General features: G+C 41.1%; 1 protein-coding gene across 3 annotated transcripts in view; it reads left to right on the top strand.

The window, feature by feature from the left end:
• The window catches only part of ORC2 (origin recognition complex second largest subunit 2), a 59,646-nt gene that overhangs the window by 25,138 nt on the left and 15,310 nt on the right, over positions 1-19,198 (top strand). The gene's annotated exons all lie outside the window — the stretch shown is intronic.

The following is a 19,198-nucleotide window of genomic DNA, read 5'->3' as shown; positions in this document are numbered from 1 at the left end:
CATGTCTGAAGCGACCTGAAGACTAGCTTCCAGTTCTTGTACTGTTCTCAACAAAGAGACCCTACTTTGAGTCAGCTCTCCTTTGTCACCTCTTAAGTATAAAAAGTTTGCAGTTTCAGCTGAAAGGATGGATGAGAAGCTGATGCTTTGCAGGGATGTGTAGATCTGACTTGTGGTAGGAAGATTTTACAATGTATTAGATGCCACCAAAACAAGGCTGAGTGTGACATCACTTGAACAGATGCCAAGTCTGAACAGACAGCCAATGCTTGATGTCAGGCACCATTAGGATGTAAGTGTTTTGGATGTTTGATGGAAGCCTTCCAGTAGGGGGCTTAAAGTGCAGCAGTTTGGGGATTGATGATGACATGGCAGGCTGGAAACCTGTGTTTGTGGCAGCCAACAGCAGTGTGAGTCTCTGATGCAGCAGGTTTTAGCTCTGGAGCATGGAGGTGTTACTTGGCTATGTTTTGGTGATCATATCTGACAGTAGCAATCAATGAAGTGGCAGCTATGGGAGATGGTTGGAGCAGCTGGACAGAAACCTGCAACAGAAAGGCAGTGCCGAAACCTGAGTTTGGAGGCAGAACAATGACATGATAGCAAGTGGTGCCGGGTGGTGGAGCAGGTGGAGAGCTGAGAAGGCTGGTGATGGTAAGCTAGCACTGAAGGGAATGATGGTGCTGGTGGCACCATGATGATTGAAGGGGATGAAAAGTGTTTGTCCCCTTTTGCTGCCCTATTTTGTCCTACCAAACTCTAAAAGAAAGGAATAAGTTGAATCCTCTTTTTTTGGGCTATAGGAATGCTAATAAAATTGGCCAATACTTGAGGAAATAGTTTTGTCTTGGTTTTTGATTGCTTAACATCCCCTTTTAGGCATAAAAAGGGAGCCCAATAGGAAAACTTCACAAGCCTCTTCCCCTTCGTGGTTAAAAGAAAGGGAGCCAAGGAGTAAACAACCACCCTCAAGGGCCTTGATGATGAGGGAAAGTTGTCATGAGTGAGGAAGTTACTTAAGGATCATGTTGAAGGGAAGGGCAAGAGACCGCATCAATACAGTCCATGAGGAGGAAAGTTTGCTACACAATGCAAGGGCTTTTACTTGGAATGTTGCCCTACTGGATTTTCAATGAGCAAAGTGCCCTATTATACATACAATGCTATGCAAGGGAGACTCAAATTAGGGTATACAATGCAATTGGTTTCATGTGAGTAGCTCCCTTACACCAAGTTTCACTCATATGCTCATTCACAAAAATGTAGGGAAAAATCTACGTAAAAGGGAGTTAACTCTTAGAGTCACTTATCTCCTCAGCATCGAAGACTTGCTCTTGCATCAGCGAGACAAAGAGGTTATTATAGAAATCAAATAGGACTTGGTGCAAACTTGTCCATTGCCATGTTCAAAGAGTTCTTTGAACTGCTAAGGATTTTATGCAACACAAGCCTATTTGTTGGGGCTATGGGGCGGGATAGCCCTAGAATGTGGTGGGTATTGGTTCAAGAGCCATCATGAAGAGAGGCAGTAAAGTGGAAGGTTCGAGGATAAGAGCTAAAATATCTAGTGTTTCTTTTTGACTCATGCGTCCATGGTCAGAGCGTACATGGGCAGATTGATACTCCAACTCCTTAGTAAATGGCATTTCTAAGGTTGCTAAAGACAAAAACAAACCATAGTCCACATGTACAAAGAGGCAATCACTCCCTCTCACCATGAACTTTTCTCTCCATAATTTTGATGTCAAAGGAGGAGTAGCAAACCATAGTCTACATGTACAAAGAGGCAATCAACCCCTCTCACAATCTACCCCTCACCAAATTTTTTGACTTAGCATTGAGGACATTATTGCTTTTGTATATAGGATCGTGTGGCCATGAGCACAACTTGTAAAAGTCATCTCAATCTTGCTTTATGTTGCTTTTTGATTATATGGATGGATTGCAACATCATTTTGATACCATGCATGCTTTTTATAGAGAGAGACCTTAGTGTGATTCTAGGAAAGAGAAAGGTCATTATCTTCAATATCTCTATTAATTGTGCCGCATGACACCACACTTCACGTGAGCGAATAGTAAAGTAAGGATCCTCTTATGTCTACTTTATGATGTCTTTATTTGATCCAAGTCTTTATTGGTAGAGCCACAAATGCTAAACTCACACAAGGGCTTGTCGTATTTGCTGCCCTAGAGAGAGAGTGTACTCAAATCTAGTTCTTGGGGCTAAGGATCTAGCTATGGCCTTTTGATGCACTAGTCACCCTAGCCTTGATTAATGAGCGTCTTTCTAGGAGACTCTCACATTGAATGGTGAAGGGAGAGCCCATTGATTATGACTATTTTTAGGATGGAGATCTGAAACGCTTGATTTTCAGTCATTCTTTGCGATGACAAAACTCTAAAGTTTCTCTCTCTACAGCTTTCCATCTCATATCCCAATCATTTCACAACCTTGCTTCGAAGATCTCAATGTTTGGACCCTTGGAGGCTGAGAAGTTGCAAATTTCTTTGCTGTAAACCCTAATTTACAGCAGAAATTAGGGTTTAGCAGTAGCCTCCGGAAGCGTGCCAAAAATTGGAAGCTCCAAGACTTGGATTTTTCAAGGCATTTTGAGCAGTTATGTGATGAGAGGGGTATTAAGCATCAGTTGACCGCCCCCTACATCCCCCCCCCCAGAATGGTTTGACTGAGTGGATGAATCAAACCATCCAGGAGCTTGTACATAGTATGCTTAGCCATGCAGGCCTACCACAGAGCTTTTGGGCTGAGGCAATTAGTACATCTGTGCATGTCATAAACAGATCACCTTCTAGTGGTTTGGATTTCCAGGTTGCAAAGGAGGTATGGACTGAAAAACCTCCCTCTTATGCGCATCTTCGTGTCTTTGGATGTAAGGCATTTTGCCATGTGCCCAGGGACAAGAGAAGTAAGCTGGATTCTAAAAGTGTCAAATGCATTTTCCTTGGTTATGGGGATGCAGGCGAGATGGGTTACCGTCTCTGGGATCCGCAGGTGTGAAAAGTCATCCACAGTCATGATGTAGTCTTCCATGAAGACAAGATGCATTGGCAGCCTGAGAGAGTTGTTGAGATCCGCAGGTCATGTTTCAGGAGGAGTCGAGAGCTCTCGCACAGCGAGTTGGACAGCCTATAGCTGCAGCAGAAGCTCATGGTCAGGGTGTTGGATAGGCAGTTGGGCAGACAACAGAGCCTACCATGAGACGGTCTACTAGAGATAGACGTCCACCTTCGGGACAGCCACAAGAATCGAGGAAAATGCCTAAGCCTTCTTTAGAAGAGCCCAGAATGCTTGATGAGCACAAATAGTTGGTATCTGTGAGCTAGCAAGTGCAAATGCATTGTCAACTTGGTAGTGCCAATCCATGGGAACATGGGCATTAAGGCAATTATACACATGCAAGCATGGGACAACAAGGATACTTTGGTGGTGGTACCATTTTTCATGCTATGATTGGACAGGCACCGCATGCAAGAATGTATGGCACAAATCCCTACGGTATGTAGCAGCCAATGCATGGCTCACAATGCCCAATATATCCGGGTAATGCAAGTGGAATGCCTAATCCCATGTATGGCAGCATAAGCATGATGCCTGGGGCACAAAGCGGGCCATATGGATATGTATCGGCACCCCCGAGGATTGTTGAAGCGCAAGGATTTGGTGCTGGTCATGTAGGTGCTTTCAGATAGTGTTGGTTTTTATGCAAATACAACCAATGCACTCTTTTTACAGCAGCTCATTTATGATAACTTGACTCCCATAGGTCCGTCGAAGGACTATGATGAAGGTGGCAAAAGCATGAAGTTTGAGCCTTTCAGTGGTGCACAAGATAGGTTGAAAGCACTTGTTTTTATTCAGCAGTTTGATGCAGTCTATTTTGGAGGCAATTCATAGAGGCATCTAAGATACGCAAGGCAACCACAATTTTGAAGGGAAATGCATTGCACTGGTGGACTACACTTCTTATTCAAGGGAAGTCACCTACCACTTGGGTCCAGTTCAAGCAAATATTTGCTTCAAATTGGTTGACAAGTACCTTTGAAGTAGACATTATGACATCTTGGAATGAGTTGAATTCCAAAGATTGTAAGAACTTGGATCAGTATAATAAGAAGTTTTGGGATGCATTGTTGCCAGTTGCTTCTTATCGCATAGTACCCCTCCATGAGCAAGTGGAGAAGTATATTTGTGGTTGGCCAAAGGGTATTCAAGATTTTTGCATTAAGTCCACTGTTTCCAGCATGTTTCAGCTTATAGAAACTACTACTACAGTCGACACATTGCTGTGTGGAAAGAATGCAGGATTCCACGATGATGATGCCAAGTCACATGTCAAAGAGGCAAAGGCTGAGAAAAAGGGTAAATCTGTAAATAAGCTGAAAATCAGGATAGATTTGAAAATAGGGCTGGAAAGAGAAACAGATCGCAAAGAAAAAGTGGGAAAAGTGATGCATAATGATCGTCATAGGTGTGCTTTGCACTTTGCAGAGGGTGATTATGTATTGTTGCGATTTGAAAAGGCATGGCTGAAAAAGGTGAAGGGCAAAGAGCGATAGTATCCAAAGCTGTCTATGAGATACTATGGGCCCTTACAGGTGTTCGAGAAGATCAGTGATGTGGCATATTAATTGAATTTACCTCCACATTGGCGGATACACAATACCTTTCATGTCGGTTTGTTGAGGCCTTTTCATGGTGATGTGCTAGAGGATATGTCTGTTGAAATTCAGCTTGAGGTTGAGGAGTTGGATGAGATTTTGGTACCTGAGCAGTACCCCTCCATGAGCAGGTGGAGAAGTATATTTGTTCCTCCATGAAAAAGGGTAAATCTGAAAATAAAGCTGAAAATCAGGGCAGATTTGAAAAGAGGTTGAAAGGAGGAACAGGTCACAAAGAAAGAGTGCGAAAAGTGATGCATGACGTAGGGAGCTGATGGCTGTAAATTAAAGCTATATTTGTGAACAAGAAGGGCATACGACACGTAGTTGTCCTAATAAACAACAAGCTGAAAAGGATGATGATAAGGGAAAGAAAGGCAAAACCACTGTTGGTTTAGTGCTTGATGTAGTGGTAGATCAACCTAATCAAGATAGTACTGAACTTTGCAAGACTTGGGGCAAAATCAAAGATCAGCATGCATTGATTTTTTTTGATCCAAGGGCTGTTGGAGCTCAGCTTTGGATGTGCAGAAGTTCGAGGAGTTGAGCATGAGAGTGTATCGGTTGGTGAGATAGACCGAAAGAGTGAAAGTACGATTGGATATGAGTGTATCAACAATGTGTTGGTACACAAAGAATAAAATGTATTTATACTTAGGGCACGTAAGGGTGCATTCACATGTACAACTAAATAATGTGTGTATACTTTACACAAAGGTCAAATGAGCCTTTATCCCAACAATCTCCCACTTAAAGGTTTGAAGTGAACCTCTAACCAACTCCCACTAGTGGTATGCAATGCTCATGCTGAGCTTTGCTTAGACTTTTAGTAAGAACATCTGCAAGGTTGTCCTGTGTTTTGATCTTGGTCAATGTGATTGGACCATCTTCGAGAATCTGTTTGATAAAGTGATATCGCACATCTGTATGCTTTGTGCATGAATGATACATGGCATTCTTAGTTAGATACACACCACTTTGGCTATCACATCGAAAACTATAGTACCCATAGATATGCTGAGATCCTCTGCAAGTTTGCTCAACCATATAGCTTCCTTGGAAGCTTCAGTAGCTGATATGTATTCAGCTTCTGTAGTACTCAGTGCGACAATGTGTTGCAATCTGGAACACCAAGAAACAGCCCCACCAACAACTGTAAAGACGTATCCACTAGTAGACCTACGAGTGTCCAACTCACCCGCCATATCTGCATCACAATAACCTTGCAAACTAAGTGCACCCTGCCCATAGCGAATACACTTTCTTTGTGTACCCTTGAGGTATCGAAGAATACACTTAACAACCTCCCAATGTGTTTTGCCAGGATTTGACATAAACGTGCTAACAACTCCCACTTCATGAGCAATGTCTGGACGAGTAGCAACCATAGCATACGTAAGAGAGCCACAAGCTGATGCATAAGGGACTCCCTTCATAGCATTTGCTTCCACGTCATCTTTTGGGCTGTTGGCTTTACTGAGCTTAAGATAAGGAGGTAAGGGTACCCCAAAAGGCTTCGCTTCAGTCATGTTAAATTTGTCTAGTACCTTTTGAATGTACTTTTCTTGAGATAAAAACAATAATTTCTGCATTCTATCTCTACGAATCCTCATGCCCAAAATATGCTCTACATTCCTCAAATATTTCGTGGAGAAGGCTGATTTCAGTTGATTTTTGAGAGCATCCAAGCTAGTCTTTTTTCCCCTAGCTAGCAACATATCATCCACATACAAAACAAGTATAATGGGGCTACCATCTGTATCCTTTTTCATGTACAAGCAATGATCTGCATGGCTACATGTAAACCCATGAGATAGCATACAAGTGTCAAACTTTTTATACCACTGTCATTGTGCTTGCTTCAGCCCATACATGCTGCGTTTTAGTTTACATATCATTTGTTCTTTTTCAAGAATTACAAAGCCCTCAAGCTGTTTCATGTAAATTTCCTCATCAATGTGACCATGTAAAAAAGCTGTTTTTACATCCATTTGGTACAACTCTAAGTCCAATACAACAGTAAGAGCAAAAAGCACACATAGAGTGGTCATCTTCACAACAAGTGAGAAGACCTCTTGGAAGTCAATCCCTTCCTTCTGTGCATATCCTTTGGCAACCAGTCTTGCCTTGTACTTGGGTTTCCCATCAATTGTCTTTACTTTGTATACCTATTTGTTTGAAGAGGCTTCCTTTCTTTGAGCAATGACACAAGATTCCAAGTATCATTTGCATATAGGGATTTAATCTCTTCTTGCATAGCTAGCTCCCACTTACTGCTAAATTCGCATGACTTGGTCTCTTTGTATGTGGGAGGCTCACCCTCATATGTTAGCATCACATAATGCAAGGAGGGGTCAAACCTATATGGTTGTCTTCTCATGCATGTAGACCTGTGTACCCAATGATCAACATTTGGGTCTACATCTGGAGGTATATTATTTTCAGCATTTATTAGTTGTTGTAAGCCATTTTCAGCATACCGTTCATGCTGTACAACACCTTCATTTTCATTACCAGCACCTGCATTTTCATAATCAACAAGTTCATTTTGCTGTCCATGACCTCCTTATGCTCCTATTTGTTGTCCATCATCATCTGGCTCAGAAATAACCGGCTGATCATCAGTTTCAACCTATGGTACAACACCATGAGACTTATTTTCTGCAGTAATAGGTGGCTGCAAACTCTGAAATTTGACATTTTTCATATATTCATTAGAGGCTAAAGTACCTTTCAGCAATTTTGCCTCATTAAGCACAACATTATGGTTGCGAATAATTTTCTTAGATTGAGGTAACCACACTCTGTAGCCAAATTCACCCCAATCACCATAGCCCATGAAAATGCCTTTGGTGGATTTTAGGTCAAGTTTGTTCCTCAGCTCATCTCTAACATGCACCAAAGCATCACAACCAAATATGCGTAAATGGTCATATGAGGCAGATTTGTCAAACCAAACCTCCTCAGGGAGGCTATTATTTAAGGACTTGTTTGGAGAGCGGTTACAAATGTGAACCACGGTTTTGAGTGTCTCTCCCCAAAATTCATGAGGGAGATTAGCAGTGGACAGCATGCACCGTACTCTTTTACATAAAGTCCTATTATATCTTTCAACCACCCCATTTGAAAAAGGGTTGTAAGGGGTTGTAAGCTCCCTCTTAATTTCATGCAAGTCACAAAAGGACTTGAATTCAGTAGATGTGAACTCACCTCCATTATCAGTTCTCAAGCATTTTAGCTTTCTACTTGTTTGAGTGGTCACAAATGCATGAAAAGTTCTAAAAACAGCAAACACTTCACTTTTCTTTTTCAACAAGTATACCCAAATCTTCTTGGAATAATCATCAATAAAGGAGACAGTATGCAATACCACCTAAGGATTTCACAAGCATACTACATACATCAGAATGCACTGAGTCCAAGATATTGGACTTACAAGAGACATTGTAGTAAAAATGATTTTTTTATTTGCTTTCCAAATTGACACTCATTACAAAAGTCAAGTTTAGAGCCTTTTCCATCAACCCTTTTCAGAGAGAGAAGGACATCAAGTCCTTTCTGGCTCATATGGCCTAATCTCTTATGCCATAACTCCAAGTGACTACAAGAAACTTGCCATTCAAGGCTTTACAGAGCAAACAATACAAAGTGTCCTTCTTGGTTCCTTTTGCAATCAACATGGAACCCTTTTTCACTTTCCACAAACCACCACCAAACAGTGTAGTGTAGCCATGCAAGTCAAGCTGACCTACAAATAGTAAGCTCTTTTTAATGCCAAGCACATATCTGACATCTTTCAACACAAGCTCTTGCCCATTGTCTAAAGACAAGTGTATAGTGCCAATCCCATCAATGCTGCAAGCATGGTTATTTCCGAGATACACCTTTCCATAACTGCCTGCATTGAATATAGCAAATACTCCAAGCAAGGAGTTACATGGAAAGAGGCACCAGAGTCTATAATCCAAGTTTGAGTGACACTATCATCAACTGATAAAAGTGCATCAATCACATCAGCCTTGGTAATCTGTATATCCTGTATGTGGCATACAAGGATATCATAATCAATTGCACATAATACATCAGCCTTTGTATATGAAAGCTCCTCTATGACCACACTAGAGATCACATTGGCCTTTTCCTTGCCTTTGACTATCGTAGATACATCTGTCTTATCTTTCTCCTTTTTCTTTCTTTCTTGTTCCTTTTTGTAATACCTGCAATCAGGTTTCTTGTGGCCCTTCCGATCACAGTGATAGCAAGTAATGTCACTCTTTTCTTTCCTTTGCTCTTGCTCATGTTTCTCTGTCTTGCATTTGTATTTTTCTTTATGGGGAATATTATGCATGACCTTTATAATTGTCAAGGTGGTTGTCAGGACAAAAGATCAGCTACAGTGTTTTGGATGCCTGTAATATATTGGAATGTTACATCAAGGGCATTAAAGAAAAGGGACCACCTCAAAAGGCGTTTATTTCCGATCTCATTAGGGGCCTTCTTTGTCAAATAGCTTGGTACATGCTTGAGATCTGTCCGAATAGTAAAAGAGACAAACTCAATAAAAAATCTAAAAGATTTTATAGCTTTAATCATAGCTAGTATCTCTCGTTGGTAAGAGGGATAATTTTGTTGAGTACTGGTAAAGATTCCTGAGGCATATCTGTATGGGTGAAAAGTGAAAGAATCTTCTTCACATAAATAGGCTCCCTAGCCGAAATCAGAGGCATCAGTATAAAGGATTAATGGTAGACCAATGGAAAGACGAAGTGGAGGAAGATGCTTAATGAGATTTTTTATAAATGTGTGGATTGGTTTCCAATGAATATGATCTTTTCGGAGTAGAGGATAAAGATCTTTAGGATAGGTAGCAATATTGGGTGTCGAAGAATTTATCCAATTTAGACATCCTAAAAACTGCTGTAGTTGCTTCACAATGATAAAGGTATCGGGCATATCAAGAATTTTAGTAAGAACATGGTCCTGTAGTGTGATTGTGCCTTGGTGGATTTCCAAACCCAAAAATTCAACAGTGGTCTGGAACATCACAGATTTAGTTGGAGATAAGACCATGCCAACATCTTCAATTGCCTTGGCAAATTGAGTAAGATGCTCAATATGCTCTGCAAACTGTCTCTGAGAAGACAAGGATGTTATCTATATACACCAGATAGAAGGGGAATTTGGCAAAAATAGAATCTGTCCATTCTTGGAATTTGGTAGGAGTAGTCTTTATGCCAAAAGCTAGAACAGTCCACTGATAATGTCCTTGAGGGACACAAAAACCAGTCTTGTAGCGATCTTCAGTTTTGGGTGGAAGTTGCCAAAAATCTGACTTAAGGTCAAACTTGTTGAAGATGTTTGCTTTTTTTAGTTTCTTAAGTCACAAGTCTTTTAGGGGGATAGGATGTCCATGGCCAATTAAGTATTTATTTAGGGGTTTATAATTTACGACCATTCTTTTCTTACCTTTTTTTTTGCTCAGAATATTCATTGCATGCATTGTAGAAGAAGAATGTGCCATTCAGATGGACAGCAATGGAAGTCTCAGCATTTGATGCATTAAAAGAAAAGACGACTTCGGATCCTGTGCTTGTATTGCCCGATCTCAGGAAGTCATTTGTTGTGCAATGTGATGCATGTGGAAATAGCATTGGGGTTGTTTTAATGCAAGATGGCCGTGTGGTTGCTTATGAGAGTCGTATTCTCCATGGTGCAGAGAGGAATTTGCAGGTCTATTAGAAAGAGCTCTTGGCTGTAATTCATGCACTTTCCATATGGAAACACTCTCTCTTAGGGGCTGATTTCACAGTGCAAACAGACCACCAAACTTTGCACTACTTTTTGACTCAGACGAAGCTATCTGAGAAGCACACACTGTGGGTAAACTTTTTGTCTATGTTTCACTTTCAAATTGTGTATATAGACGGCAAAAAGAATGTCGTGGCTGATGCACTGTCACGTAAATCTTAATTGTCGGCTATCAGTATGGTTTATCACACTGAGTTGGATGCCACGATGGATCAATATGTTGCTGATTCTGACTTTGGATATGTCTACGATCAGCTTTGCAATGGCCAGAGGCATGATCATTTCGTACTTCGAGAGGGCTTTTTGATGATGGATGGACAACTGTGTGTCACAAAGTAGTTGAGGGCCAAGGTGATAATTGACAGTCATGCTCCTCCTTATGCGGGTCGTAGGCGTATTGATGCCACAGTTAAGGCAGTTGAGCATTTCTTTTATTGGCCAGCTTTGAGGCATGATGTTGAGCAATTTGTCAGGACATGCATAGTATGTCAGAAAGTTAAAGTATGATAGACAAAAGATGTTGGGTTTATTGCAGTCCTTGGCTATTCCCGATAGGCCTTGGTACATCATTGCTATGGATTTTATCTTAAAGCTTCCACACACACCTACAAGGAATGATGGGATATGGACTATTATATTAGGTTCGGTAAGCAGACCCACTTCATTCGAGTGAGAAAAAAGATAAAGACTGATCATATGGCACGACTTTTTATGCAACATGTGTTTAAGTATCATGGTATGCCAAAGTCGATCATTAGTGATCGTCTCCCACGGATGACAAGTTTGATTTGGAAAGGATTGTTTGAGAACATGGGCACAACGCTGAAATCCTCTTCATCCTTCCATCCACAAACGGATAGTCAATCTGAGAAGGAAGATTCCATAGTGTTAGATCTTTTGAAGTGCTATGTATCAGACCACAAAGCATAGGGAACAATATTTGCTGTCAGTTGAGTTTCCATACAACAACACAGTGCATAGTTCCATTGGTAAGGCTCCTCTTGAGGTGGTAGAGAGTGGTAAGAAAGTACCCCCTATTTTGCACACAAAAGATAAGATCTTTGAGGTTGATTGCTATGTAGAAAGCATGGATGTAACTTATTAGAAGGTTAAGTATGCCCTTCAAAGATCACAAGATAAGCAAAAGAGAGTAGCTGATCATCATAGGTGTGCTTTGCACTTTGCACTTTGCAGAGGGCAATTATGTATTGTTGCGATTTAAAAAGGTACGATTGAAAAAAAAGATGAAGGGCAAGGAGCAATTGTACCCAAAGCTGTCTATGGGATACTATGGGCCATTTCAAGTGTTGAAGAGGATTGGTGATGCATGCTATAGGTTGAAATTGCCTCCACACGGGCGGATACACAATGCCTTTCATTTGAACTTGCTTAGATCTTTTCATGGAGATATGCTAGAGGATGTATTTGCTGAAATTCAGTCGGAGGTTGAAGAGCTCGATGAAATACTGGTACTAGAGCAGATTTTGGCACACAAAGAGAGGAAGATTAAGGTTAAGGGTTCTAGAAGGTACTTGGTAAAGTTTCAGAATCATTCACCAATGGATGCCAAATGGATGGAGGAGGATGACTTGGCAGGCCATCCTCAATTGTTGTAGCTTTACCTTGATGCTTTCCAGTTAGAGCCTTCAGGCTCAATCAGGTTCATCAGAGCAAAGGTTTAGATGTTACCTGATGCTTATAAGGACATGCATTTTTGAAACCTCACTTAACATGTGGATTAATTTTTAATTTTAATCACATGATTAAGTAAATGTTGCACATGTGAGGTGTAATTGGGCTAGAGTAAATTTACGAGCTCGAGACACGAGAAAATCACGGGATATCAAAGGCAAAAGTTTCTATAAGTAATGTTGCACAAGTACTTGGTGGTATCTGGTGTCAATCGTTGGTCTAGGTTATTCATTTGGCCATAAGTGTCTATTGGTGACACTAGATATGGGGCGTTTAATGGTACCTAACACCGATCTAATGGTCAAAGATGGCATAGAGAGACTCGACAATGGAAGATGCCTAACCAATTTAATTATTGGCCAGTCTCATTATTTTTTTGGGCACCGAAATAATTATTAGATTAATTTTCAGTAATTAAAGGCTGACAATTAATATTTAATAATGGATAATGTTGGAAAAATTATTTGGGAAGGTTGCCACTTGGTAAACTTGCCCATACAGGCTGGTAAAAGGTTGAAGAAGAGGAAAAACGAGAAGATTCTTGCTGTAGCAAATGTGGGAGAGCTTTGACCATTGCAGCCAGCTATAAGTGAGTTTTGAGGAGGAGATTGCAGATTCGGACCCTCCATAGCTAGACGATTGCATCCAGGTACAAGGTGACAACTGATTTGGATGTCTCAGCTATATGCATTTTCTCTCTCTACAGCTTTCTATCTCATATCCCAATCATTTCACAACCTTGCTCTGAAGATGTAAATCCTAATTTCTCTGATGTAAATCCTAATTTACAGAAAAAATTAGGGTTTGCCTTCGGAAGCGTGCCAAAAATTGGAAGCTCCAAGACTTGGATTTTTCAGGGCTGAAGGTGAATTTCAGCTAAATTCAAGTGGAGGACTAGCCAGCCATTGAATTTGGGGCATTTCCATCATCTATGAAGTGGGTGAAGGCCAATTAAGTGCTTGAATCAAGGGGCAAAATAGATTGAAGACTTTTTGGTCACTTTGGACAGCAAGGGGAGTTTGGATTGCGAAGGGGATTGGGAGAATCCCATCGTAAATAACTTCTTCTTCAATAAAGCTAAAGAAATACCGAAAGGGGCGCCAATTTAGGGGCCAATCGGGTGTGCATTGTCCAAGATCAGTAGGTAAATTTGTATTTTCAGATTTGCATTTATTGTTTCCTGTTGTAATTAAGTTGTAATCAGGGATTTACCACCCATCCACGGAAGGAAGGCTAGTTTCAAATGGCCACAATGTTCGATCACTTGGTGACTAGGTGTGAATGTGCCCTTAGCCAAGGTGATTAAGGAGTTCTATAAGGAGTACTTTGCAGCTCATTTGAGCCACATCGAGTGAAATCTCCACTCCACTCTAGACCCAATGGACATCGTGTTTGTACATTGAGATAGTGTAAGTTATACTTTAATAGTCTAAAACACTAACTTTTATGACGTTCATGTGGCTCATCATGTTGTTGATCCTTGACTAGAGCATTAGCACATTTAGCTCAATGGTTTGCAAGTCTCATATACGTTCCCTTGTTCTTTCCACTTGAGTATGGCTTGTGTTGTATCTCAAGTACAAGTTGTGAAGATACGCTAGTATAATGCAAAGCGCAAAAACTCAAAACTCAAAATATAGAGATAAACACAGAGAGAAGAAACTGTGAAGTGAATGTAGAGTGTACAGAATGCCCAAGGGCAGAGCAATGCAATGTTGGATAGTAACGTCCACCGGCAATGGCCCAAGTGCAATAATCACTAGTCAGAGATGAGAGAGTGTTGAATGATAAAGGGCAACAGGCTGGTCACCAAAACACAGAAATTGGAGACTGAGGTCTAGTAAATGCAATAAAGTACCACCAAAGGAAGGTTGAAAACTGATTGCCTGAGGCAAAGAACTATCAGGAGGCAACAGGAGAGGTGTTTCTTGATGTAGACGGCTTGCTTGACAGCAAAAACGTGGATACTAAAATAGTAGCCCCATGGGAGAGATGGCAACAATCTATCGCTTGGCGCTAGATGTTGAAAATGAAAGCTAGTCAAGTGCTATGATGATGCAATAGATGGAGACCTCCAAACAATAGGGCGATGGTTGAAAATAGGCCGCCTGATAGAAATGGGTTGTAGTCAATGATGGATGGACAACAAATGGTAGGTGGTTGATGGTTGAAATTTGCACGGTAGAGCGAGAAACCTACACCAAAGGATAAGGCTAAATGGTGGGTAGCCCATCTATTTATAAATGTTGAAGGATGCTCGAAAAATTAGGGTTTTGGGAGACCACTGAAACTCTCTCGAGCGACGTACCAAATTTGTGTTTTTCATTAATGAAGCGTGTTTTGGGGCTATTTAAAAATGCTAATCAGCTATAAAGCTTGCTTTAGCTCAACACCCCTCTTAGGCTCAAAACTAAGCCTAAAAGGAAAGGCCGATAATGTTTACCCTAAGGCGTCCCATCCCAAAGCAACCATGACATTGAACAAAGAGTACACGTCGGTTGCCAGTGCCCTACCAAGACTACAAAGGCAATGGTTATTTTACCAAGGGAGTCCAAGTCTCATCCCAGAGAGAACAAGGTATCGGACAAAGGGTGCTCGTTGGCTACCCAATGGCCTACCAAGCCCTACAACAAAGGCAGATGAAACCACATTGAACTTTTTGTTTTGTTTTTTGTTTTGTGGAAATTTAATTTAAGGGGTGGCAACCGATTAGGTAACAGTGATCCAGAAGACGAGTAGGGATGGTACACCCAACACATCACAAAAAAATACAAGCTTACCTAGCCACTTGAGGATGTCAATGACAAGGGAAAGGTGATGAAGTATCATGGGACGAAGAATGGTAGTGTAATCCACTGTTGAAAACACCTTAGGATCCATCTAGTGGCGCTCTAAACAATGGGATACATAGAATGCTACATGTTGAAGAATGCTCATACATCAAGTGCCACTTGGACAATGTCTCTCCTAGAAAAATTGTTCACTTGCCCAAGCGCCCTACTACAAAGATGATGAAATCATGCAATGCATAGGGAAAGATACAATGGGAGGGGAAGGCCAATGTCAAAGAGAAGTGCCAAAACCTATAGAATACTCAGAAGGTTAGGAATCCCCCTCTCAACTTGGATGTTGATGCTAAAGGAAGAGGAGCATGAGGATGTGAATCTTCGTGTGGTGACAAGAACCACGTAGATGAAAATGATGAACCAACCCTACTGAAAGAGCAAGGATAGAAGTCACTTCCATGATAGCATCAAGAGAGATGCTGCACGATCCCCCGCAAGAGGGGAAGCCTCCATGGTGATAGAAGAGCAAAACTCCAAGTAGATGGGAACCGTGAGAGAAACGGCGCACAACTCTTGTCTCTAGCTTAGAAAGGACTAGTGCAAACCTACAAATGAGTCCTATATTGAAATACAAAACCTACAAAATAGATCAAAATCTATAAGCACACAAGTGAGTAGTGAGATGCTTCCAAAAACAAAACTGAAAATAAAAGAAAGCAAAGCAAGAAGCAACCCTTGCATTAACTCAACATTGGCTATGGCACTGCGTCCCACGGGTATCTCCATTGACGGATGTAATCAAGGTGAGCTAACCAAGCATCCAACATAGGCCGCTACCAACGACGATATCCCAAAGCCCCTAAGATTCAAGCACTTGTTGCATGAAGTTTGACCAAGTCGTGAAATTCGACCCATTAAAGAGTGTATTAGCTATGAAGACATTCTTGGCTGTTGCAATATGAGTGATACTGCTAGGAGATGGAGAAAGTGTGTAATGGAGATGGGGTGAATAGAGGAGATAGGGTGGGAGAGGGGAGTACACTTGGAAAGGAATCCCAGAGTGCCCACCGTGCGTACAAAAGTATGTATAGGGGATCCAAATGTGGACAAGGGCAAATTGGATATGGACATGGTAACTCCCTATGGAGCCCAAGGTGGAGGGAAAGGGACATGAGGAGCTAACGATGGAAATCCCTGCATAAGAGTGTCCCAAGGGATGTGTGACGACAATTGATAAGCAGAGGATGCATATCCTTGCATTTGAAAGGCTATGCGAGGGATTTGTGAGTGTCCGGGGGTGGTGAGAAAGATGCCGATCACAACCATTCTAGGGTGAAAGGATATGGTAAACTAGGGGTAGGTGGAAGGTATAGTGTTAAAGGGCGGTATTCCCCCTAACGACGCACCAAGAGGTCGAGTGAATGGAGGGTAGGTAAATGGTGGGATGTTGAATGAGAAGGTGCTAGGAGTTGAGATGGAATATCCAACCCTTAGTGTGCTTTGAGTGGAAATGGAATAAAATCCAAGATTTTGAAATGAAGATGTGAGTACATCAAAATGTGGAGAACATAGTGGTGGGATGGGAGGGAGTTGAAAGGTGTGGTTTACTTGCTCAAATGAAACAAATGACAAAGATATACTCGATGAAGGGTATTGCTCCGAGAGCCTCCTCAATTACAATTAACATACTAGAAACCATTTGGATCCTGCACATCAAAGGAAGCAACAAAAGAGGCTTTTGGCTCATACAACTCAAAAGGGTTATACGAACTTGACACAAGGCATGGCTGTGATGAAGGAGATGGATCGCTAGACGTGCTGAATGTTGTGATCTCTCCAAGATCAGAGAGATGGCTAGTCTCACCAATTAGTCCAAATAGAGTAGTAGCACTCATTGGAGATGGATCGTTGGACAAATGCTGTAGTCTCTCCAAGATCAGAGAGATGGCCAGTCTCACCAATGAATCCAAATAGAATAGTAGTACTCATTAGAGAGGTATAAACCTGACTCTATGTGATGCGCAAGTACTCCTCAAACTCTTCACCTTTAAGATGACAAAAACAAGAAGAAGAAGATGGTAAAGGTGAAGGTGTGTCTACCTCCTCAAAATCAAAATGCCTTCTCAAAGGCTCCAATGATGGAGGACCTTGATAGGGTGTCATAGGATGATGGATCTTTAAAAGAAGGTGTCTAAGACTGAGTTGGAATCGAGTCGCATATGAGTCTCATACAAAGACTAGCCGCCACAGTCACCATAGGATACTCTTTAGAAGAGCATTGGCTCTAATACCATGCAAAGATATGCTAGTCTTTGCACTGAGGAAACACAATATGTATGACCAAGAGTGAAACACAAAGATTCAGACAGAGACAAGCAAAACTCAAACCCTAAACGCAAAACGCAAAAACTCAAAACTCAAACACACAGATGACACAAAGAGAAGATACTCTGAAGTGAATGAATGCTACAAATAAATGTAGGAGTGTACAGAATGCCCAAGGGAAGAGCAATGCAATGTCGGTGAGTAGCATCGATCGGAGACGGATCCCACGTATAGTAACCACCAATCGAAGATGAGAGTGCTGAATAATGAAGGGCAACAGGTTGGTCACCAAAACATAACAATTGGAGGCTAAAATCTAGTAAATGCAGCAATATACCACCAAAGAAAGGCTGAAAACTGATCACCCAAGGCAAAGAACTATCAAGCGACAACGAGAGAGGTGTTTGTTGATGTAGACGGCTTGCTCGACAGCAAAAACGCAAGTACTACAACAATCGCCTAATGGGAAAGATGACAACAGCTTGTCGCCTAGCACCCGATGCTAAAAACGCAAGCTGATCAAGTGTTGTGATGATGCAATAGATGGAGACCTCCAAACATCAAGGCAATGGCTGAAAACAGGTTGCCTAGGGTTGGATAGTGATGGGTTGCAATTGGTGATGGCTGAATGGCAGATGGTACATAGTTGATGGCTGAAATCTACACAATAGAGTGAGAAACATGCACCAAAGGATGAGGCTTAATGGTGGGCAGCCCGCCTATTTATAGATATTGAAGGGTGCCCCAAAAATTAAGGTTTTCGAGGACCACTGAAACTCTCTTAAACCACACGCCAAATCTGTGTTTTTCATTAATTAAGTGTGTTTTGGGGTTGTTTAAAAATACTAATCAACTATAAAGCATGTTTTAGCTCAATACAAGTGAAATCCTAAGTAAAGTCAAATGTAGTTGTTGCCCTGTCACAATAGCATTAAATGTTGTCGCATATAGCTAAGACATCCAAATTAGTTGTCACCTTGTACTTGGATGCAATCGTCTAGCTGTGGAGGGTTTGAATTTACAATCTCCTCCTCAAAACTCACTTGTGGTTGGTTGTAATGGCTGAAAATAGGCTGGCCATGGCTGCTCACAGCTCTCCCACATTTGCTACAACAAGAATCCTCTCGTTTTTCCTCTTCAGTCTTTTACCAGCCTCCTGTATGGGCAAGTTGACCAAGTGGCAGCCTTCCCAAATAGTTTTTTCAACATTATCTATTATTAAATATTAATTTTCAGCCTTTAATTACTGAAAATTAATCTAATAATTATTTCGGTGCCCCAAAAAATAATGAGGCTGGCCAATAATTGAATTGATTAGGCACTTCTACTCTTGAGTCTCTCTATGCCATCTTTGACCATTAGATCGGCGTTAGGTACCATTAAACGCCACATCTCTAGTGTCACCAACAGACACTTATGGCCAAATGAATGACCTAGGCCAACGATTGACACCAGATACCACCAAATACTTGTGCAACATAACTTATAGCAACTTTTACCTTTGACATCCCATGATTTTCTCGGGTCCCAGGCTCGTAAATTTACTCTAACCCCAGTTGCATCTCATATGTGCAACATTTACTTAATCATGTGATTAAAAATTAATCCACATGTTAAGTGAGGTTTCAAAAATACATGTCCTCATGACACATTGTTTCTTGCACTTATTGTAGTTATCCAAGGATGTAACACTTTCCAAATGGGAATCATTGAAATCATCCTTTAGTAGACCAAAGAGTCATAGGCTTAAACTTACAAGTACTTAGTCTTAAAGATTAAAATTTGACAATAAAAAAACGAGTAAAGTAGTGAAGCTAGAATATCTTGCACCATGATACACAAAATGATTGGCTCCAAGCCTAGAACTACTTGCAATATTTCCTTATCATTATTGAATTGCTACT

This window comes from Lygodium microphyllum, chromosome 25 (assembly GCF_053477565.2).
Source record: "Lygodium microphyllum isolate KBCC chromosome 25, Lygodium_microphyllum_v1.1.10, whole genome shotgun sequence".
NCBI classification, from domain to species: domain Eukaryota; kingdom Viridiplantae; phylum Streptophyta; class Polypodiopsida; order Schizaeales; family Lygodiaceae; genus Lygodium; species Lygodium microphyllum.
This window is presented reverse-complemented; position numbering and strand designations above follow the sequence as displayed.